At 38.1% G+C, this 24,877-nt stretch overlaps 1 pseudogene; it reads left to right on the plus strand.

Annotated features, from left to right (window-relative positions):
* The first annotated feature begins 16,900 nt into the window (after positions 1 to 16,900).
* On the plus strand, positions 16,901 to 17,000 carry LOC113342111 (annotated as a pseudogene).
* Positions 17,001 to 24,877: the final 7,877 nt, after the last annotated feature.

A 24,877-nucleotide genomic window follows, 5' to 3' on the forward strand; every position in this document is an offset into this window, starting at 1 on the left:
TTGCATACAAAAAAGAAGAAAGAGGCAAGCGGTGGCATCCAACTTAGGGAAGCTACACCTAAAACTAGGGTTTATATCCACAAAAAAAACGAAGAAGGGAGCACATACCTTGCTACTGGCAGCAATCGATGCAAGGAAGTTAATGGAAGCAGCAAGGATCAGCAACGATGAGGAGAAACCAAACAAGAAAATATTAAAAAAAGCATAAGGGTCGACACCCTTTTATACAAGTACGATTGCGGAATCCGGGTGGAAGAAGGATTCCTTCTTTGGATCGAATACAAGGAAGGGCATATGGGCCCGCTGATACTTCACAGCCGCGTCAAGGCAGCCGGAACTTCCAAGACTCGACGGCTATGTTTATGCCGCCGCACGTACCAATTGAGGACGGTCAATTAAACTCCTTCGGATAAGTCTCCTCTATTTAGTCTATTTTACATCATGTACGTCATCATTTAATGCTTACCCCGCAATGGCACTGTCATTACGTCCTAAGCAGGGGACTTAATATTGATGGTGGTTTTTAGTGCAGAGTCAAAGTCGTAAAACCCTATATTTAGCGATGTAATCCTGCAAAGGAATAAAGGCCATTTGAAAGTAATGATTGTTCAAACCTCTTTACTTATATATATATATGTATGTATGTATGTATGTATGTATTGAGCAACTCAGTATAAATATGAAATTCACTTAGAATAGTGTGCGTAGTAGCAATCCCAAACATTTTGTGTATTCTATTTTCTGCCAGCATTATTGACTAATGCATGACTTTCCTGGTATGTACATGTGCTATGTTCCCAGTCGAACTCTCAATGTTGACATGACATGACGACCAATGCTCACTCTCAGCAGAGTAGCATGAATCTCCCGAAGTGCCGGTGTTAGGACACAAAAATACTCATACAGGCTACATCGCTCTCCGACAAGGAGATCAACGCATTCACTCACTTTTTTAATTAAAGTTAGCATGATCGAGCACATATTTATTCCTTAAAGAAAATATAGACTGTTAATATCAGTCTCAAAAAAAATCACGGCCACACATTTGGCCACGTGATTTAATAAGTTTAGACTCTTCCTATCGAAACTAGGCAATCACCATAGTGACCACCGGCGGGCCCACTAGTGCCCTAGTCGATCGAGTCTTATTCCCCTCGTTCACAAGTGCTTCGAACGCCGACCCAAACATGGGCGTTCACGCTGCATAAAATAGCTCAAACGAATTGAGACCAACAAAAACGGTCTCAAAACGCATCACGTCCGCCCAACTTAGCCGGCCTAGTTGGACGGCTTAGATCGCATTTTCGAGCGATCAAAGAGATGCCAACGTGTTCATTGTTGGACCAACTCCCCCGTTGGTCGATCGACCTGTCCATCGCAAAACCAGAGCGCATCAAATCGTTCGCCCAAAATAGGGTAAACGCGTTGCTTTGAAAACCCTAAAAATTGCGTTTGCAGCAACGCCCTATTGTCACAAATCAATCGCGACCATCAATCTTCGCCGGCCTAGTTGAGCGGCTTAGATTCAATTTCAGGTGACCCCGAAGATGTCAGTGTGATCACCGTTGACCCACCTCTACACATGGCCGACCGGCCTGTTCGAACTAGGGATCGATGTCCCGGAACGCTCGCCCAAAGCGGGGTTGGCCGTGCAGCTTCAAACCCTAAAATATAATCAGCGGCAGCGTTCAACTGCCGCAAATCATCCTGTCCGACCAACTTTGCTATCTTGGTCGGACGGTTTAGATCAGATTCTAGATGGTCAGGAGGGTGACATCATGATCACCATCCACCCCTCCTCCACGAACAGTGATCGACCAAGTGATGACGTGTCCCTAGAGCTACCAAACGATCACCCAAAGGTGGTCGATCATGCTACCTCCTTTAAGACGCTTATCCGCGACTTATTCAATCAAGATCTAAAACAACGATTCTTCATACACATCGATCAATTTGAGCCGCTTAAATGCGATGCTTCACATGCATCAAATACATACGATATTTTATGTCGGCTTCATAAACAACTTAGTTGTCTCACCTAATAGAACCATATGCTATTCTCTGCGGCAAGTCCCACGAATTGACCCATTTATTCGAGACATCAAACATGTCACAAACTGGGGGATACTTACTGGGGTATTGGTATGGCGGTTTACAGCGTGCGGCGTGCAACGCGTCCATTATGAGACCATGTCAGGAAAATACGAACGATTAACAACGGTGAAAGTAGTGGGTAAATATGTGACCACGTAATAATCACCATCTCTCACACAACTCCACTACTCAACTACTTAATCTTCTCTATTTCCTACGAGATCAGGGTGGCGCTCAAATGACTTGTATAAATATGTTTTCAACCTATTTCGACAATAGAACACAAGTATCCAGAAACCATTTTCTGATACTTAAGTCATAAACATCCACACCTTCATAATTCTGATCTCAAACACCTTCTGCGCTTCCCTCCCTAAGATCAACCCTTCTCCTTCACCTTGTGACCGAATTGAATCTGGAACGACCATTTCTTGGTTTAGGCTAGAGTCTTACAGATTGATCTCTCGAATCTAAAATTACTCCCGTGCAGTGCATTTATTTATGGTTTGAATTCGTTTCTCATCAACACACCCAAATTTACCAAAAACAGTAGAATCAGTTTTTGCCCTCAAACAGTAACCACTTTAAATTTACCAAAATAATCGAAAAAAGGCCTCCTAATATCAATTCCCCAAACATCAAATACTTCAACGAGGAGTATGGAAGTTTGTGGCATTTGATTAATAGCACCTAGATTGGTTGTTCTCTGGCATCTATCACAAGTAATACAATATACGTATCTATGAACAGGGTGGTCCAATATAAATAACTCTCAAATAACTTAAGTGCGGTTCTATGGAACCCAAAATGTCCTCCACGGGCATAAAAATGACAAAAATATATTATAGATTAAAACTCAGATTCAGATATGCATACACACCTTCATATTACTTGGTCTCAACAGTGCTTCCGCAATGGTTTACATGTTTTTGTTTGCCACCAAGTATGTGAAGAAATTGAGACTCCATCATCTCCCACCACCAACCTTGTCACAACCGTACAAACCTTACAAACAATCCATCAAAACCCTATCTCACTAACTACCTTCCTTTAGACACTCCCATGTCCCCCAAAATTACAACTTTGTATGTGGAAATCAATTAATGAGGATCTACCAACCCTCACCATTCTCAACCGCATCCAACTTGTTGGAGCACTGCTCGGCCGAACTCGCAAGCGTTGCTATGTCAAGCTTGTTTGTCAAGTTTAGGTGATCAAAACTATAAGTCTTGATTTCTAGTCGACTTATAACTAAGTCTCGGGTTAGGATAGAATATGTAGTTGAGCGTTAGACTTCACGGTGTTCATCGATTGAAGACGAAGATCTACTGAGGAGAGTTTGGAGGAACTTCATCAACAAAAGGTATGTGGAGATGAAAACTTATCTATAACTCAGAAGTCTATTCTATTACATCTCTTATTGAAAAAGTGAGGGTCTAACAACCACACCTAATATTTCATTTAGGAAATCTGTATGGACTAACTCCAACATAATTCCAAGAGAATCAACTAGACAGTCAAACTCAATCAAGGAAAATATATCCAAGAGTTATATCTCAATTTCTCAAATCAATCTGCAATTGAACAGATAGAAATCTGTGAGACGGATCAATATGAGAAATAAAGACCAATATCTAAGCGTCAACCAATTTCAATCAACAACCAAAGGTTGGATTTACCAATTGATTGAACTACGAACAACCTGTGATATTTCAATTATATAGAAAATATAATGCGGAAAATAAATAACATAGACACTAGAAGTTTTGTTAGCTAGAAAACCGCAAATGCATAAAAACCCTGGGACCTAGTCCAGATTTGAACACCACACTATATTAAGCCGCTACAGACTCTAGCCTATTACAAGTTAACTTCGGACTGGAATGTAGTTGCCCTAACCAATCTCACACCGATTAAGGTACAGTCGTGTTCCTTACGCCTCTGAATCCAAGCAGGACTCTACGCACTTGATTCCCTTAGCTGATCTCACCCACAACTAAGAGTTGCTACGACCCAAAGTTGAAGACTTGATAAACTAATCTTTCTCACACATAAAATCTATTTGAATAGATAAATCTGTCTCCCACGGAAATACCTACGAAGTTTTTGTTTCATCTTTTGATAAATCAAGGTGAACATGAACCAATTGATAATCCGGTCTTATATTCCCGAAGAACAACTTAGAAATATTAATCACCTCACAATAACTAAACTATATAGTAGTAGAACAAGTTATTGTGGAATCACAAAGAATGATACGAAGAGCTTTGAGATTACTTTTTGTATCTTACCTATCGGAGATAAGTCTCGAGCAAATATTAAACAAGATAGTACTCAATACGATAGAACACAGTATGATCAGAACACGCAACTACAAAGAAAATAGTTGTGTCTGGCTTCAGAATCCCAATGAAGTCTTTATGCCGTTAACCTATAATGGTTTTAAGAAAAACATAGGTTAAAGGAGAATCGACTCTAGTTACAACTAGTATCACACAGGAGGTGTGGGGATTAGGTTTCCCAGTTGCTAGAGTTCTCCCTTATATAGTCTTCAAATCAGGATTTGCAATCAATGTTGCCTTGGTAACAAAGCATTCAATATTCACCATTAGATGAAACCTGATTCAAGATTCAAACTAATATCTTTCCACCGTTAGATGGTCTTAAGCTTGTTACACACAAATGAAATATACCTTCATTTAGATATGGGTAACCGTACCTAAACGTGTATATTAAGTTGGCTCAATAACAGTTAACCGAAGTTAGCCAATATGAACATTTTACTCTTAACCTTGTTCATCTTAATACTTCTAGATCAATCGATAATCAAATGAATCTAATTGTGTTACTCATAGAGTTGTTCAATTGTTTATATTCTCATAGAAGTATACAAGACATAATTGAAGCAAAATCTGATTGATTCAACAGAACCAGTTCATGAATATTTTAGTCATGGTTTGCAATGATTGCATTTCTTAACTTATAAATGTATTTTTTCATGAGTATGAAATCATACTTAACCGATTTAAGAACTTGAACCACTTAAGCTTGCAAACGGGTATGCGAACTTAAGTGCTGGACATTGGTCACAAGCCGACAATTTGCAAAGGGGTACACAAACTTTAGATCCGGATCGAATTCAGCTGAAACCATTTGCGAATGGGTACGCAAACTTGGTTCTCGTACTTCAACAGTTAAATCAGTTTGCGAATGGGTATGCAAACTTAAGTACCCTGACTTAAACAGTTGAATAAGTTTGTGAATGGGTATGCAAACTTCCGGTCCTGAATTCCATCAAAACAGTTCGTACATAAAGTACACAAACCGTAATGTATCCAGACATGGGTTTAGCTCTTAACTCCCATTTCAATCATTGAAACATTCTTATAAGATGACAATAGCTGTCTCACAAAAACTATTAGCTTATAAGCAATTTTCAAGTGACCGAATGATCAATATGGAATATATGCAGCCTACATCAAATGATTGTCTCACACGAATCATTTAAGACGTTACCAGGTGATTTTCTCATAATCATCTTTTTACTTTCGTCAAGAATAATGATGAATGTGGTTAAAGAAAAAAGCTTACCAACACATATTTCGAGAAAGATATAAGCGAGTTAAACTCAGCTCGAAATATCAAATGTGTATAATGTAAAGTCTATACAGCTATACGAATTTTGTCTCAATAGGAGATACAATAGAATAAACTTTTGAGTGATAGATGAGTTCAAGTCTCTACATACCTTTTGTTGATGAAGTTCCACAAGCTCCCCTTAGTAGTTCATCATCTTCAATCGATGAACGCCGTGAAGTCTAAATCTCAACTACACATTCTTTCCTAATCCGAGACGTAGCTATATGTATACTAGAAATCAAGACTTATAGTTTTGAAAACTAAACTTGACAAACAAGCTTGAGATAGAAACGCTTGCGACTTCGACCGAGTAGTGCTCTAACAATCTCCCACTTTGTCAATATTAGTGACAAAACTACAAAATAAATAAACTTTGTAGCTTCTCATCCAAATTCTTGATTTCCTTGGTTCTTCAACATTCCTTGAATTCTTCGTCATTCCAAGTACTTGATGCATTTTTTACAAGTGGTAAGTAGAAGGTTCGATTCTCGGACTATTTTATAAGATTTGGTTTTAAGATTAACTAAATACTAAAGAAAAATTAATAAAACTTTGATTCTTGTTTATCAAGGAGAGGGGAACCTAGGGCTTTGGATTCCACAACTTCTGATGGTTGTAAAATTAACAATTTATCTCAAACAATTACTCATAAAATACTCAAAATCCTATCGAACCCAATCTCTGGTTTCGGAAGATAAAACGTTTAAATTAATTATGTGACTCTCGTCGTTACAAAAATATAACCTCCTTAGCTTATAAAAGATCGGTACAAACTACCCAAAACAATTAAAATGAAGCATTTATAGAAGAGAAATTATTAGTCATGAATAACAAAATAAAAAAGTAATTATTGTTTAAGAAATAATACTATTAATAGTACATATCAAAAATAGCTTCCTCCAAAACCCTAGAGAATAAATTAGCTACTCATATGAAGAGATATGGAAGAAAATCGATTAATCATCGTATTAAAAATAATGGAAATTGGCTTACAATGATTTTCAGTGGCTAAAGAACACCAGCGACCAAGCCGACCCAGTTACAGAAAAGGCTATTGCAACAAAAAATATAAACGATACTTTACTGCTGTGGTTCACTAACGACAACTTCTGCGACAGTTGATGGCAGGTCTTTGTTCTTCGTGTTCTCTAATGGCAGCAGCAACACAATTGCTGCAGAGCTTGATTTCTTCGTTTGTAGCTCTCTGATGTATCCTAAACTCTCCGTCCTCCTTCTCTGTGGTTCGAGCAACTTTTTTATACTCCACTGGGTCATCAAATCTCTGTAATGAATCAAGAATATTTTTTTTTACTCGGGAATGATATTATTCCATATTTACGTGATTCTTCCCTTATTTATCTCCTCCATGCATCTGTTTTAGCTCAACACACTCCTTACACGCTGAACGCAACTCCTAGAAAGAGTATAACTCGTGCAAGCATGGTATATTCACGTAATCTCCTCGAAAAAACTTAACAAAACCCCGTGAAACTCTCATGCTCAGTTTTCTCCAATCCACGTGACCATCCCACTTTCTTCGAAATCGAGACACATACCTTTCCCTTTTCAACCAAACATGCCCAAACCAGTTAATTTCTGCACTTGAATCTCGCCCAAGCTCTTCACAGGTCCAAACGAAATTTCCCAGAGAAGAGTAAACCTGAAATACCATTTTCTTCAAATTCATGATTCCAGCCAATTTTATCCAAAACAAAACCCGTTATCATCCATGTTTAGACCATTGGAGCTAACCCAATTGATTTAAGCCTTTTAATATTAGTATAACATCTTCAATTATCGAACCCTAATTTCTGCCATGAAGAACAAAATTTTCTTGCCAAAACTGAGAACTCCGTTTTCATAATATCCTGATTATCTAGCCAATTCTGGTCGAAACAAAGACCTTTACCATCTCTTTTAAGTCAATTAGAGCAAACCCATTTAATTTCAGAGCTTTAGTCTCATTAAAACTTGTCCAAATCACGAACCCTAATCTGCTGCCATTAAGAACCAGTTTTCCGCCAGAATTTGAAATTCAAAAGGTTGAAGATGACCTCCCCTTATCCAGTTCTGGTGTCCGTCTAGCAATTTTGGGTATAAATAGCAATTTCTGGGGTGCGAATAGCAGTTTGCGGGGGTACAAAGAGTAAATTTGGGACGTAAAGACTAAAAACTCATTGGTGCCTTTATCAACTCTTCAGGGACATTTCTAGGGGTGCCCTTATCCAAAGTTGAGGTGCCTTTAGTACTTTTCTGAGGTCCAAAAAACACTTTTCGAGCCGATTTCTCCAAAAGAACTTATTTCCTTAAAAAGACTTAAAACAAGTTTATTAGCAATAAAATTAGTCTTAGCAAATGTCCTTAATGTTTCTAATGAAAGCACAATACCAAAAGTAAAGTAACATGAGGATTCAGTGAAGACATCGGAAAGATAGTACCTGGATGAAGCATCGCAATCCATCCATGGGGAAAAGAAAGAACATAAAATTCTACTAATGTACAACAACCGGGTGCTCCAGAGGGGCCTTAATATCACCATCTATGGGTTGCCTCCCATAAAGCGCTAACTTTATTGTCTTCAGCCAGACTTCGGTAGAATTAGTCACCACATAAAATCATATAGAAATAGTCGGAACAAATGTGGGTCATCTGAATCAAATAATGTTAACACAAATAGAAGAAAACTGCAACAGACCAAGAAAATGAACCAACCAAATATACCCTTATTTGAGACAACTATATCTAGTTGTGGTTCGGGTTCAGGCTCTATGAAAGAGTCTAGATAAAATATTTTCATTGGCTGCGTTTTCTCATAGACAAGGTCCGGAAGATCAGGTTGTAAAGTCTGGAAAAACTAAAACAAAAACTTAGAAGCACATAATAGTAACCTGAATAATCGGGGATCCTCTAAGTCAATCAGATTTGAGTCACAGAATTGACCACAATGTAAGTGGTGGCCATTTTAAAGAAAATGTGTCGACGATTCTAATTTCCTAAAAATAATTAGGTTTAGTTCTAAAAACTATATAATGACACATTTCAAATTGAGATACTCCCACATTTGGTAAATAAAATTTTGGTGGGACAACAAAGTTAATTATGGTATCATGGACCGGATTAACCACATCAACCAGAGGATGGGTTTCTATCAACTGAGCTTCTTTTTGGACATAATTAGGTTCAGAAAAACGTGCATGAAGATAGTCTCTTAAGATGGTAGAGGCACATACGTTAAGTCCCAAATTAGGGACCTTTATAAGATTCAAAGGTAAACCACGGGGAGAATAATATTCACCCCCAAACTTAGAGTTCTCAATGTCCTTGGACGAACTAATCACACTTTCCTTAATTTCTAAATTATCAGATTTAGGAAAATGGTCTTTTATTTCTTCTAGGTTGAATTTAGGTGGTTCTACATTTCTATAATCCTCGCTAGACTCTAAAACACTACTGTCAGAATAAACTCTTTTCTCTAAACCATCATCGGCTTCATAATCACATTGATATACTACACTGTCTAAAACTATGGTATCTCTAGTCAAATACACTTCCTTTTGAATAGGTGAATAATCATCAACATTATTAGGATTTAAACTGGAAACGACATTATTCTCAGGTACCTCAGTTAGGGTAGCAATTTTCTCGTCATTATGAGTACACATTTCAAATTCTTCATCAATACTATCCTCATCATCAGAATAATACGAGGATGGTTGAACCTTGTCTAAACATGTAGTGTTTTCAGATTTAACCTCAACCTCTAAATTAGGTGAATAATTACATGTATTATCACGGGTAAGATTGGAAACACTATTTTTGAATTCAAGTTCATTATAAGCAATATCCTTAGGTGCATTTTGGTCCTCATACTTATTAAGAGTCCCACACAATTTATCCATTCTTATTTCAGCTTCACATATAGTTTTATTGAACTTCTTAAGTAAGACTTGTCAATTTAAACTGTTCAAGTGCATCTTCTATGGAAAGATTTTTATATTCATCAGGAACTGGTGGCAATTGTTTGATTAAATCCTCTAATGATTGAGCACTCTCATTTTTTCCATTATAATATTGCTCGTTTACCCGTTCGTATGACTGGTGGACGTGTGAGTAGTAAATGGGATCACCGTGATAGGAACCACAACCTTTAGAAGATCGATAGTGGTCCCACGTACTATCCACACTGTTGTCATAGTATGGATAATGTCCAATTTGAAATTCAGGTCGATAGTCATTGTATTGGTCTTCATAATACCAGTTCCACATATTTTGTGCACATGCAAATGCAGGGTTCACTAATTTAGGTAAGCTTGGGTTACCTTTAGCAATTATATACCTACAGTCAAAGACTGATCAACGGTACCATGCTAAGGCTTGTGGTGTTTCGGATGATAACGCCCAGAGAGGGTTCACCGTACTAAAACCACGAATTTTCCTAAAATCGGTGCCGGAAGATGCAATTGGTGTATGCACGTGTATTCTTTTTTTTAAATAATAAAAAAAATACAATATTTACAAATAAAATAAAAAGAAACCTAGTCTAATTATGAACAAATGAAGAAAAATTCCTAATTTAAATATTTGCAAAAAGAAACAAATAAATAAAATCTACTATATACAACATAAATAAAATAAAAACTTGGGTTTTTATACTTACCTTTTTGGTTGTGTGTTCCACTTTCCACCTTTTATTTCTATAAAAATCTGCACACCAAAAATACAAGGAAAATACCCAAAGACGTAAAATAGAAAAAATTAAAATAAATAAATATACAAGAAAAATATTTACAAAAGAAAATAAAAAACCTAACCTAAAGGCAAGTCTGCGTCGGCGGCGCCAAAAACTGATGCAGTTCTCACAAGTGGTAAGTAGAAGGTTCGATTCTCGAACTATTTTCTAAGGTTTGGTTTTAAGATTAACTAAGTACTAAAGAAAAATTAATTAAACTTTGATTCTTGTTTATCAAGGAGAAGGGAATCTAGGGATTTGGATTCCACTACTTCTGATGGTTGTAAAATTAACAATTTATTATCTCAAACAATTACTCATAAAATACTCAAAACCATATCGAACCCAATCTCAGGTTTTGGAAGATAAAATGTTTAAATTAATTATGCGTCTCTCGTCATTACAAAAATATAACCTCCTTCGCTTATAAAATATCAGTAGAAACGATCCAAAACAATTAAAATGAAACATTTATAGAAGAGAAATTATTAGTCATGAATAACACAAATAAAAGAGTAATTATTGTCTAAGAAATAAAACTATTAATAGTACATATCAAAAGTAGCTTCCTCCAAAACCCTAGAGAATGAATTAGCTACCCATATGAATAGGTATGGAAGAAAATCGATTAATCATCGTATTAAAAATAATGGAAATTGGCTTACAACGATTTTCAGTGGCTAAAGATCACCATCGACCAAGCCGACCCGGTTACAGAAAAGGCTATTGCAACCAAAAATATAAAAGATACTTTGCTGTTGTGGTTCACTAGCGACAACTTTTGTGACAGTTGATGGCAGGTCTTTGTTCTTCGTGTTTTTCAATGTCAGCAGCAACAGAATTGCTGCAGAGCTTGATTTCTTCGTTTGTAGCTCTCTGCTCTATCCTAAACTCTCATTCCTCCTTCTTTGTGGTCCGAGCAACTCTTTTATACTCTACTGGGTCATCAAATCTCGGTAATGAATCAAGAATATTTTCTTTTACCCGAGAATGATATTCTTCCATATTTACGTGATTCCTCCCTTGTTTATCTCCTCCATGCATTTGTTTTAGCTCAACACACTCCTTACACGCTGAACGCAACTCCTAGACAGAGTATAACTCGTGCAAGCATGGTATATTCACGTAATCTCCTCGAAAAAACTTAACAGAACCCCGTGAAACTCATGCTATGTTTTCTCCAATCCACGTGACCATTCCACTTTCTTCGAAACCGAGACACATACCTTTCCTGTTAGAGCATTGCTCTGTCGAACTCGCATGCGTTGCTATCTCAAGCATGTTTGTCAATGTTAGTGATCAAAACTATAAGTCTTGATTTCTAGTCTACTATAGCTAAGTCTCGGACTAGGATAGAAAGTGTAGTTGAGCTCAAGAACTCCATGGCGGATCATCATACAAGACGAAGAACTACTCAAGGAACTGGTGGAACTTCATCGACAAAAAGGTATGTGGAGACTTGAACTTATCAATCACTCAAAAGTATATCTACTCTATCTCCTATCTTGAGACAAAAGTCGTTTTGCTATATAGACTTTGATTATACACATTTGCTATTTCGAGCCGAGTTTATCTCGCCTATCTATTTCTCGAAATATGTGTTGGTAAGCTTTCGCTTTGGCCAAGTTCATCTTTACCTAGTGACTTATGTCATGTTATGTTTCAATCACTTTGAAAATTGCTTTGACGAAAAATGGTTTGTGAATAACAACTATATAACGTCCTCTAAGAATGTTTCAACGCTTGAAATGAGAGTTTAGATTATATAACCATCATTGTGGAAACACATATATGTATAAGTCCTTATTCCGTGAATTGAAGTTTGCGAACTTTGTTGATCAAGAGAACCGGAACAAGAGCCGTGAACTTAGTTCGCGAACCCAGTCCGCGAACTGGCGGAAGTTCTCGACCCGAGAAAATCTGTTGGAGTTTGAGAACTCCTTCCGGGAACTTAAGTCCGCGAACCCAGTCCGCGAACTTGAGTTGGTTATATCTAAAGACGATTTTTTGTGTATTCATGTTTATATAAACTAAGGAATCCAATTGTAAACCGTGGCTATGAAGTTCATGAACCGATTCAAGTGAATTAAATCGTTTTTGCTTCAACTGTGTCTTGTGTAGTTACATAAGATTTCCTTGCAATTGAACAACTCTCTAACTAGTTCATTTGAGTCATTTGAACTAGTTATGGTGAATAAGGAGATGGTTGATATGAAAGTGCTCATATGGCTAACCATTTGGTTAACTGTTGTTGAACCAACAAATGTACATGTTTGGGTACGATTACACAAACCTAGAAATGTGCATTTCAATTGTGTGTAACAATCTAGGTTTTCGATCTAACGGTTCAAAGATATTAGCTTGAATCTAATCAGGTTTTCATCTAACGATGAATATTGAATGCTTTGTTACCAAGCTAACATTGATTGCAAACCCTGATTTGAAAGACTATATAAGGGAGAAATCTAGCAACTGGGAAACCTAATCCTCACACCTTACGTGTGATACTAGTTGTGTAAGATAGAGTCGATTCTCCTTTAACCTTTGGTTTCTTCTCTAAAACCAGGTAACGACTTAAAGACTTCATTGGGATTGTGAATCCAGACCGATACTACTTTCTCGTAGTTGTGTGATATGATCTTGTTGTTTCTATCGTACGAGTACAATCGCAAATATTGGCTTGAGATTGATATCTCTGATAGGCAAGATATAAAATTAGTCACAAACATCTTCGTCTCATCGTTTGTGATTCCACAATATCTTCTTTCGTCACGTCGATTAAGATTATTGTGAGGTGATTGATAATACTAGGCTGTTCTTCGGGAATATAAGTCTGGTTTATCAATTGGTTCCTGTTCACCTTGATTTATCAAAATACGGAACAAAACTCGTAAGTATTTCTGTGGGAGAAAGATTTATCTATTACTGTAGACTTTTCTGTGTGATACAGATTTGTTTATTAAAGTCTTCGACTTTGGGTGGTAGTAACTCTTAGTTGTGGGTGAGATCAGCTAAGGGAATCAAGTGCGTAGTATCATGCTGGGATCAGAGACGTAAGGAGCTCAATTGTACCTTGGATCAATGTGAGATTGATTGGGGTTCAACTATAGTCCAGACTGAAGTTAGTTTGTAGTAGGCTAGTTTCTGTAGCGGCTTAATACAGTATGTGTTCAATCTGTACTAGGTCCAAGGGTTTTTCTGCATTTGCGGTTTCCTCGTTAACAAAATTATGGTGTGTGTGTTATTTATATTCCACATTATATTTTGTTATATAATTGAAATATCACAGGTTGTGCGTTTGAATCAATCAATTGGAAATCCGATCTTTGGTTGTTGATTGAAATTGATTGATACTTGAACATTGGTCTTTGGTACCGTTCAAGTGTTTTCTCTTGTATTCAATTAGACTCGAAGATTTCTATTTGCTTGAGTAAGAATTGAATCGAGAAAGAGAGATATTATAACTCTTTGATATATTGTTATCTAGATTGAGTTTGACTGTCTAGTTGATTCTCTAGAAAGTATATTGGAGTTAGTCCATACAGATTGCTAAGGAAATATTGGGTGTGGTTGTTGTACCCACGCTTTTTCAATTGGTATCAGAGCACGCAAACACGTTTAAAGACCTTACAAGTCTGTGTTTGTAGTGATATGACTCTATGGACAGAGGTGCTATCTCTATTAACATACCACCAGTCTTCGATGGATCTAATTACTTATTCTGGAAAATTGCTATGCCAGCTTTCCTTACACCTAGTCAACACTAATGTCAAATGATGCAAGCACTCATCTAAAGATGAACCAAATACTGAAAAATCATCCATAAAGACCTCTAAGAACCGTTCTACCATATCAGAAAATATGCTCATCATACAACGCTGAAAAGTTGCAGGGGCATTACATAGATCGAAAGGCATGCGTCTATACGCGAAGGTACCAAAGGGACAGGTAAAAGTGGTTTTCTCTTGGTCTTCTGGGGAAATAACGATCTGATTATATCCGGAGTAGCCATCTAAGAAGCAATAATGACTATGTCCAGCCAACCTCTCTAGCATTTGGTCGAGAAAAGGAAGGGGAAAGTGATCCTTCCTTGTGACCGTGTTCAATTTCCTATAGTCAATACAGACACGCCATCCCGTGGTCACTCGGGTTGGGATTAACTCATTATCATTCTGGACTACAGTGATACCTGATTTCTTGGGGACAACCTGAACGGGGCTAACCCACTTACTGTCTGAAATTGGGTAGATAATACCCGCATCTAACAACTTAAACACCTCTTTTCGAACTACCTCTTTCATGTTAGGGTTCAGTCGATGTTGCATATCCCTAGAAGGTTTGGAGTCTTCCTCTAAATGAATCTGATGCATACACACCGTAGGACTTATACCCTTTATGTCTTCTATAGTCCACCCTAAAGCTTCCTTATTGTCTTGAAGTACATTTACTAGCCTACTTTCCTGATCACTATCCAAATCGGAATCTACAATCACAGGTAAAGTCTCAGATGGGCCTAAAAACACATACTTTAGAGTATCGGGTAGTGGTTTAAGGTCCAACTTCGGGGCTCTTCTAAAGAAGGAATTAGGGTAGTCTCAGAAACTGGTAACGGTTCGAACCTAGCTTTCCATCTATCAGTGTCTAACACGGGGTAGAATCTAATAGAGCATTCACCTGTTCAATAGTGCTATCGTCGTCAAAATCTAAAACAAAATGGGATAGACAACTTTCTAATGGGTCTTCAGACAAAATGTTTGGTAATGACTCCTGAACTAAGGCTTCTATCATGTTCACCTCTTCAACACATGTGTCATCTAGCTCATGAGGTTGCTTACTGACATTAAAAATGTTCATCTCCATAGTCATATTACCAAAAGATAAACTCATCACACCATTTCGACAGTTAATGATCGCATTAGACGTAGCTAAAAATGGGCGACCTAAAATCACAGGTATCTGGTTCTCTGGGTCAGGGACAGGTTGGGTATCTAGGACCACGAAATCCACTGGATAAATAAACTTGTCGACCTCAATAAGAACATCCTCGATAACACCTCGAGGGATTTTAACAGACCTATCAGCTAACTGCAGTGTCATCTGAGTAGGTTTCATTTCACCAAGTCCTAGCTGTAAGTATACATGGAATGGCAGTAAGTTCACACTGGCTCCTAAGTCAAGTAAAGCTTTTTCTACCCGGAAGTTACCTATTGTGCAAGCAATGGTAGGAGAACCTGGGTCTTTGTACTTTGGAGTTGTGGTGTTCTGAATGATTGAACTTACGTGACTAGCTAAAAAGGCTTTCTTATGGACGCTAAGTTTTCGCTTTCGCGTACACATATCCTTAAGGAACTTGGCATAAGCAGGAATTTGCCTAATTGCATCTAATAAGGAAGGTTTATGGTAACTTGCTTAAAAACCTCCACTATGTCATTAAAGTTCGATTCCTTTTTGTTGGTACTAATAGCTGAGGAAATGGGGCTCTAGGCATAAAATCAGACCTTTCAGGAACCGAATTCACATCATCAGAAACTTTATCAGTCTCTCAGCTACTGGTCCTGAGAGGTGAGATCTGAGGGGTGAACTACAGTATGTTCACTATCGGGCATGGTTACCTTATTGTCTACAACTCTACCACTCTAAGGGTTCTAAAACATTCAATTGATTCGATGGTTTTGCACCTAATTCATGAACTCCTCTAGGGTTGGGTTGTGTTTGACTAGGAAACTTACCTTTTTCTCTCAAAGAATCACTTATCAGACCAACCTGGGTTTTTAACTCGGAAATAGCCTGACTATTTTCTTGTCCTATCCTGTTACTAGCTTGTAGACTCTGTTCTACGGATAACTGAAATTTTGCAGTTTGCTGAGTTAACAAGGCGAGAGATTCCTCTAAACTTAGGATTTTCTTATCTGACTGATTCTGAAACTGAGCTAGTCCTGAAGGATTCTTAGTATAGCCAAAACCTGGGGGAGCATTAGAATTACTAAACTGACCTTGACTTTGGCCCTTAGACCACGAAAGGTTCGGATGGTTTCTCCAACCAGGATTATAGGTTTCTGAATATGGGTCAATCTTTTGACGGTTATCAAATCTAGTGTTATTATAAAGAGCATTGGCTTGCTCTTCAATATTCTGGCCTTCCCAAAAAGGCTCCACTCTACCACTAGTCTGGCCCACTTCTAAGGCTTCTAACCTTTTTGCTATAGCACAATTTTGGCATCTGATTCATAGCCTCCTTCTATTAACGTTTCCTCTACTTAAAAGAATTGTTTTCTGGGGTGCCCTACTATTTTCCCATTGCTGGGTTTTTTCGGCGATTTCATTAAAAAACCATCAACAGTTTGGTTTTCAAATCCACCAGTGCATAGAGACTCAACCATGGTCGTTGTGGAATAATCTAAACCCTCATAAAGGATCTGAACTAGCCTAACCTTTTCTAAACCATGATGAGGACACTGGGATAATAAATCATTGAACCTTTCCAAATACCTATATAAAGATTCTCCCTCTTGTTGTGAAAATGTGCATATTTGCGTCCTAATAGACGATGTTTTGTGCCTAGGGAAAAACTTATTGAAAAAGGCAGATGTAAGTTGTTCATATGTCTCAATTGACTCGGAGTCCAAACTATAGCCACGACTTGGCCTTATCTTTCAGGGAAAATGGGAATAACCTAAGTTTCAAAGCATCATCATCTAAGCCTCTAATTCTTAGAGTACTACAAATTTCCTCAAAATCCCTAACATGGTAATAAGGGTTTTCATTTTCTTTCCCTAAAAAGATTGGGAGCATCTGTAAGGTCCCAGGTTTCAGTTCATAGGGTGCCTCCGTTTCAGCTAACTTAATACACGAAGGACGAGTAGTCCTAGTTGGATTCAACAAAGCTTTCAAAGTTGCCATTTCTGGCGCTATCGGAAATGGATTCTCTCCTCGGACGTTCAAAAACAGACTCTTCAAAAGTCGGACTTTCTAGATTAAGGTAATCGAGACGCTTCGAACTACTAGGTTTCTCTTTAACAAATCTACCTAGTGCGTCTCTTTTACGTTCAGGCATACAATAGAATTTTCTAAATTGGAAGGGTAAGCAAACACAGATCAAGGCCGACTCAACCAAATCAAACCTATTGATTTCTAGCAAACAAAAAGCATGATGGCTCCACTTAGATTGTTTCTAGACCAGCTTCTAATCCTTCGAAGGGAATTCGTTACAATTTAAGCAAACCCCTCTGGAATCAATCCGAGTTAACGTAAGTTGAATAGAGGCGAGGGAAGCTCGGTGGAGCTTTGATACCCAAGGCCTCACCGGTATTACAAGGCGGCGCAGTCACGCATTCAACTTACAGAAACCGTCAAGAACTTCGAAGTATGCTTAAAAGAGTAACCAATATTTTTCGAATGACTTTCCTGTTAAGCTCGTTACCCGTCGTCTCGTTCTAGTCAAAATTTTAGGCTTAGGTTCGCGTAGGTTACGTGTTCCTAAAGCGGGCAAGAAGAGAACGGTGATGAAATCCGAACCCTTATCTTGTATGGCCAGGCCTTGCCCTTTACTAGAAAAATAAATGTCGTATTCAGTCCTCAACATATATAGCATACGAGTCCAGTAACTCGCTGACAGGGGATTCGCGAGTGTTTAGAATCTTACCTCCCGTTCCAGACGGGGGATGAATCGGTTGTAGTCGACTCGGGCCACTGACTCCGATGTCTAGTGTACGAACCCAAGGTGCAGAGACAATACCGTAATTTCCCTCCTTCTCTGGAAACAGTTTATATTTAAAGTACCCTTCCGTATGGTAATAAAAAAATAATGTCCCAAAGTCCAAAAGTCCAAAAAGTAACGAAAATTACAAAAATAATAAACCCTAATACAGTTTTTTTTTTTAAAAGAAAATAAACAAAACCTAAACTAAAATTGTCTAAATAAAATTGTCTTCTTTTCTGTTCTTTTTGCTTTAATCTTTAGCTCCAAGTCTTTATGAAATCACCAAACTCTTTGGCTCAATTTTCTTTATGATCCAGAACCTGTAGACACAAGATAAATACCCAAAAACATATAAAAGAACAAAAAAATAAAAAAAATCTTAAGCCCTAAAAACAAGTCCGCGTCGGCGGCGCCAAAAATTGATGTGATTTGTAGATAGTGGTAAAAGTGGTTCGATTCTCAGACTTGCGAAGGATATTAATTGGACTTAAATTCTAATATTAAATTAGAAAACTCACTAAAAATTATAGCAAAATCAATCAAAGTTGATATCAATAATAAAAGAACACTGAGGGTAAGATTCCACTATTTTCCAAGTTCAAAGTGATTTAATCCAATATTTATATTCATGCAATTTTTCGTTCAATTTGATTCTAAACTATTGCAACAAGTAGATTCTCAAAAAACAAGTGTAAATCCGAAGCATAGAACATCAAAAACCTAGGTCCAAGCATGCTCTATCAAAAGAATAACAATAACAATGCTTAACAAGAATCATTCAAACAATTTTCACTCAAGGCAAAAACAATCATAAAAAATAATTGCGATAATAATAAATAAGAATATACCACTTTTGTTGGAAAAATAGCTTCCTCTTCGCTCAGAAATGGGGTTTAGCTCCTCATTTAACCACTTGCTCAAAATACATGTTTGTTGCTCAAAAGTTGATTAAAAAGAAGAGAAGGTATAAACAACAGTTTTGTAACGGATAATTGTTACGAACCACTGTTACAAAGTACCCTAACACAGAACTTGTTGCGAACTCTGAATAATTGTTACAGAAATTGTGACAAAGTGATTGAATTTGAAAGAAAAGGCCACGGATTTGCGACTGTCTCTTACTGCTGTTTGTGTTCTTCTTCTTCCTCTCGCTGTATCTCTGCAACTTGGTGTTTTTATGCTCTGCTATGTTCTAACTTCCCCAAAGTGTACGCAGATCTTCTAGAGCTATCCCAACTCCTTTTATAGCCCACAGGTCGATTGAACTTCAAGAAATCTTCGGCTATTCTTATCTTTCCTCCACCTCAAGTCTCGGTATTCTTTCTTTGCCAAGTCTCTACGAGGTTCTGAGTTGTAAAACTTCTCAAATAAGGTAAGATAGAGTCCCAAATATTAGTTAACCTCTCCAGAATCTCGCCAACTCCCATATATAACCAGAAAGTCCGATAATAACTTCACTCCCTGTTTCGCTCAAACCGAAGATTTGTCACTGTTTTATCGAATCTAAAGCTCATACCAATCATGTTTTGACTCATCAACTAAATTCCAATCCATCTCCACGTCAAACTCCGACTAAATCTCCTCCTAGTCATCATAGAACTTCGATAAACATCCATCTCCTCTGTTTCGCTCCAACATGGTTTTCGCCCAAAATACTTGATCCAAACTACACACCAAACCCTGTTATGATTAAGAAGTCCATCCCAACAAAAATATGCAGCTGAATCACTCCAAATCCGATTCATGAAATCTCAACAGTCCCGTGAAACTCCACACCTCTGATTTCTTCTTCCCAGCTTATCTAGCCCAACTCATTCGACCAATCACACCTACCAGCCCTGTTTAGTCATAACATGATATCCAATCCAAAGAGACCATTGAATCCGGCCAAAACTCCAGCAAAATCTCGCCTGAAAATTCCGCTGCAAAACTGAATTTGAATCAGTTTTTTCCGCCAAAATTCTAGTGAAGATAAGGGTGCCCCCTATCCAGAGTAGGGGTGTACATAGCAGCTCTCTTGGGGTGCCATGGGGTGCCCCTTATCCAATCTGAGGGTGCCAATATCATTTCCTCCAGGTGCTTTAGACAACTTTTCGAGCCGATTTTTCCAAAATGTTTATTGGCCAAAAATACCTACACACACATAAAACACCATAATAAGTACAAAAATGAGCTCTAACAATATATAGAATCGAGACAAATTAGACACAAAATGTGTCTATCAATACCCCCAAACCTATTATTTGCTAGTCCTCGAGCAAAAATAAAATAAAATCCTAACTCACTGTCGCAGGCATCATCGATTGCATTTAGCGTATGCAATAAGCCTTTAAACCCCTAGGTGTCCTAGTGGCGAGTTTGTCTCCGGAGGGCTTACCAGAGGTATACCCACAAAACCTTTACTCCAGACCCTAGCTATCTACAGAACCTTGGAAGGCACTAAAGAATCTCCTTGGTTGGCATACTTATTGACTACAGGAGGAAGTACCCTGATGCGAAATTCCAATTGTTGTACACGAGTTTGCACTCAAGCATACTAAAATTCATATAAGTGACAGAGCTCTACTCAGATAGTCACTATGGACATCAATATCCGGAGTCAAAACTAATCACATGGATAGATCAAGAAGATGGATATAGAAAAACATAGATGGTTTTGATGTTTACTAGGTGAACGGTGTTTCTCATATCTGTCTGAAGGCCTCCGCCAAAATGAACCTATCCTAATGGACTGAGATACTAGTCTGACTAATATCAACACACTGGCATATACAAGGGAACCAGTGATTGATAATCCTAACTCTAGGTCAACACACTGGCATATACAAGGGTTCCAGTGGTCGACTTTATTGAATTTATTCCAGTTGGTCTGATGGTCTGGTCCTTTTTTTTTTTTTTTTTTTGTATCTCAATCACTCTAATTCACCCTAGCATTGGTAACAACTTGAATCGTGAGCCCCACCTAATCACTTAGAGAAACATAGTTTAAAAACAAAACAAAATAAAAACAGAAGTGAAAAGGACTCAACGAGATATGGTGAAACTATCATGTTATTTCTAACACCTGAGCTCTGTGCTTTTATGAATAGACTCTTTAGATGTTGCCATCTAGTCAGATTGGTTCCTCAACTCCTACAACCAAAATGCTTCCATCCACTTAGATTGGTTAGTGCCATCCTTAATAGGATAAATTTCTAGGCTCTGGAGTTTATTTATTATTGCAACAAAAAGGTAACAAAAAGTTCTACCCCACCCCCAAACTTAAATCTAACATTGTCCTCAATGTTTCTAATAAAGAACAAGTACCAAAATATAAGTAACATGAGGAAATAGTAAAGAGAGAAGTCGGAAAGATAGTACCTGGGTGAAGTGTAACCAAAAACCTACAAAAATATATACATACCGCCTCGATGGTCAATCAAGGTAAACAGGGTCCTCCAGAGGGACCTCCTCAACATCACCTGTAGGAAAAGGCTCTAAAAAGGGCTTCAATCTGACCGTTAACCTTCGAAGAACTACTACCATCTGGTGTCTCAATCTCAACACGCCATGAGGAAAAACAGTACGGACCACAAAAGGACCGGTCCACCGAGAGCGCAACTTCCCGGGGAATAGATGCAAACGAGTGTCATACAGAAGAACTTTTTGACCTGGAGAAAATGACTTTCGTAAAATATTCCTATCATGCACAAGTTTCATTTTGTTCTTATACTCCTTAGCACTATCGTATGCATCTCTACGAATCTCGTCCAACTCATTGAGCTGGAGTTTCTTTGAGCTCCTGCCTTGTCAAGTGAAAAGTTTAAGTTCTTAATAGCCCAATAGGCTCGATGCTCTAACTCAACAGGCAGGTGACATGCCTTCCAAACACTAAACGATAAGGTGACATTCCAATGGGTGTCTTAAACGCAGTACGGTAAGCCCATAAGGCATCAGTAAGCCTCGACGACCAGTCTTTCCTAGGATTAACTGTTTTCTCTAAATACGTTTAATTTCCCTATTGGAAACCTCTACCTGACCACTAGTCTGAGGGTGATATGGGGTTGCTACTTTATGGGTAATACCGTATTGTTTCATTAAAAGAGCAAACGGTCTATTACAAAAGTGTGAACCTCCATCACTAATTATAGCTCGCGGCGTACCAAAACGTGTAAGTATATTCTCTTTCAAAAACTGGACTACGACCCTGTGGTCATTCGTTTTACACGGAACCGCCTCAACCCACTTAGACACATAGTCTACAGCGACAAGTATGTAAAGATAACCAAACGAAATAGGAAATGGACCCATAAAATCAATGCCCCACACATCAAAGACCTCAATCACTAAAATAGGGTTCAAAGGCATCATATTTCTACGGGAAATGGTTCCTAACTTCTGGCAACGCTCACAAGAAACACAATGACTATGAATCTTTAAACAACGAAGGCCAGTAAAATCCACACTGCAAAATCTTAGCAGCAGTCTTCTTAGCACTAAAATGACCCCCACATGCATGTTCATGACAAAAGGAGATAATACTAGACTGGTCACTCTCAGATACACATCTCCTAATAATCTGGTGGACAATACTTAAACAGATAAGGATCGTCCCAAAAGAAATGCTTAACCTCGGCTAAAAACCTAGAACGATCTTGCTTACCCCAATGTTGAGGTTCGACCAGTAACAAGATAATTCACTATATTTGCATACCAAGGTGATTGGGAAACAGAGAACAATTGTTCATCAGGAAAACTATCCCTTATAGGAAGGGAATATTAGGGGAACTAAAACTAGCCTAGACAAGTGGTCTGCTACTACATTCTCTGCACCCTTTTTGTCTCTAATGTCTGGAAAATTCTGTAACAAAGGATCCATCTAATCAATCTAGGTTTGGTATCCTTCTTAGAAAAAGGTATTTCAAAGCAGCATGATCAGTATAGATTACGATCTTAGAACCTAATAGGTAGGACCTAAACTTATCCAAGGCAAACACGATGGCTAAAAGTTCCTTCTCGGTAGTTTGTAGTTCATTTGGGCATCATTCAGAGTTTTGCTAGCATAATAAATCACATGAAGTAATTTGTTTTCTCGTTGTCCTAAAACGACGCCTATAGCATAATCTGAAGAATCACACATAATCTCAAAGGGTAGGTTCCAGTTAGGTGCCTGGACTATGGGGCAGTAGTGAGTAAAGTTTAAGCTTCTCAAAAGCCTCTAAACAAGCATCATCAAAGACAAACTTAACATCTTTGCAAGCAAATTGCAAAGAGGTCTAGAAATCAAGCTAAAATCCTTAATGAATCGACGGTAAAAACCTGCATGCCCTAGGAATGACCTAATATCTTTTACGGTTTTTGGGACCTGTAAAGTCTTAATAAGGTCAACTTTGGCTTTGTCTACCTCTATACCCTTTGAAGAGACGATGTGCCCTAACACAATTCCTGATTTAACCATGAAATGGCATTTTTCCCAATTAAGCACTAAATTTTTTTCCTTACACCTAGTCAACACTAATGTCAAATGATGCAAGCACTCATCGAAAGATGAACCAAACACTGAAAAATCATCCATAAAGACCTCTAAAACCGTTCTACCATATCAGAAAATATGCTCATCATACAACGCTGAAAAGTTGCAGGGGCATTACATAGCCCGAAAGGCATGCGTCTATACGCAAAGGTACCAAAGGGACAGGTAAAAGTGGTTTTCTCTTGGTCTTCTGGGGCAATAACGATCTGATTATACCGGAGTAGCCATCTAAGAAGCAATAGTGACTATGTCCAGCTAATCGCTCTAGCATTTGGTCGATAAAAGGAAGGGGAAAGTGATCCTTCCTTGTGACCTTGTTCAATTTCCTATAGTCAATACACACGCCATCCCGTGGTCACTCGGGTTGGGATTAATTCATTATTATCATTCTGGACTACAGTGATACCTGATTTCTTGGGGACAACCTGAACAGGGCTGACCCACTTACTGTCTGAAATTGGGTAAATAATACCCGCATCTAACAACTTAAGCACCTCTTTTCGAACTACCTCTTTCATGTTAGGGTTCAGTCGACGTTGCATCTCCCTAGAAGGTTTGGAGTCTTCCTCTAAATGAATCTGATGCATACACACGTAGGACTTATACCCTTAATGTCTGCTATAGTCCACCCTAAAGCTTCCTTATTGTCTTGAAGTACATTTACTAGCCTACTTTCCTGATCACTATCCAAATCGGAAGCTACAATCACAGTAAAGTCTCAGATGGGCCTAAAACACATACTTTAGAGTATCGGTAGTGGTTTAAGGTCCAACTCGGGGGCTTTTCTAAAGAAGGAATTAAGGGTAGTCTCAGAAACTGGTAATGGTTCGAACCTAGCTTTCCATCTATCAGTGTCTAACACGGGGTAGAATCTAATAGAGCATTCACCTGTTCAATAGTGCTATCGTCGTCAAAATCTAAACCAAAATGGGATAGACAACTTTCTAATGGGTCTTCATACAAAATGTTTGGTAATGACTCCTGAACTAAGGCTTCTATCATGTTCACCTCTTCAACACATGTGTCATCTAGCTCATGAGGTAGCTTGCTGACATTAAAAATGTTCATCTCCATAGTCATATTACCAAAAGATAAACTCATCACACCATTTCGACAGTTAATGATCGCATTAGACGTAGCTAAAAATGGGCGACCTAAAATCACAGGTATCTGGTTCTCTGGGTCAGGGACAGGTTGGGTATCT

Source organism: Papaver somniferum, unplaced genomic scaffold, assembly GCF_003573695.1.
Source record: "Papaver somniferum cultivar HN1 unplaced genomic scaffold, ASM357369v1 unplaced-scaffold_33, whole genome shotgun sequence".
NCBI classification, from domain to species: Eukaryota; Viridiplantae; Streptophyta; class Magnoliopsida; order Ranunculales; family Papaveraceae; genus Papaver; species Papaver somniferum.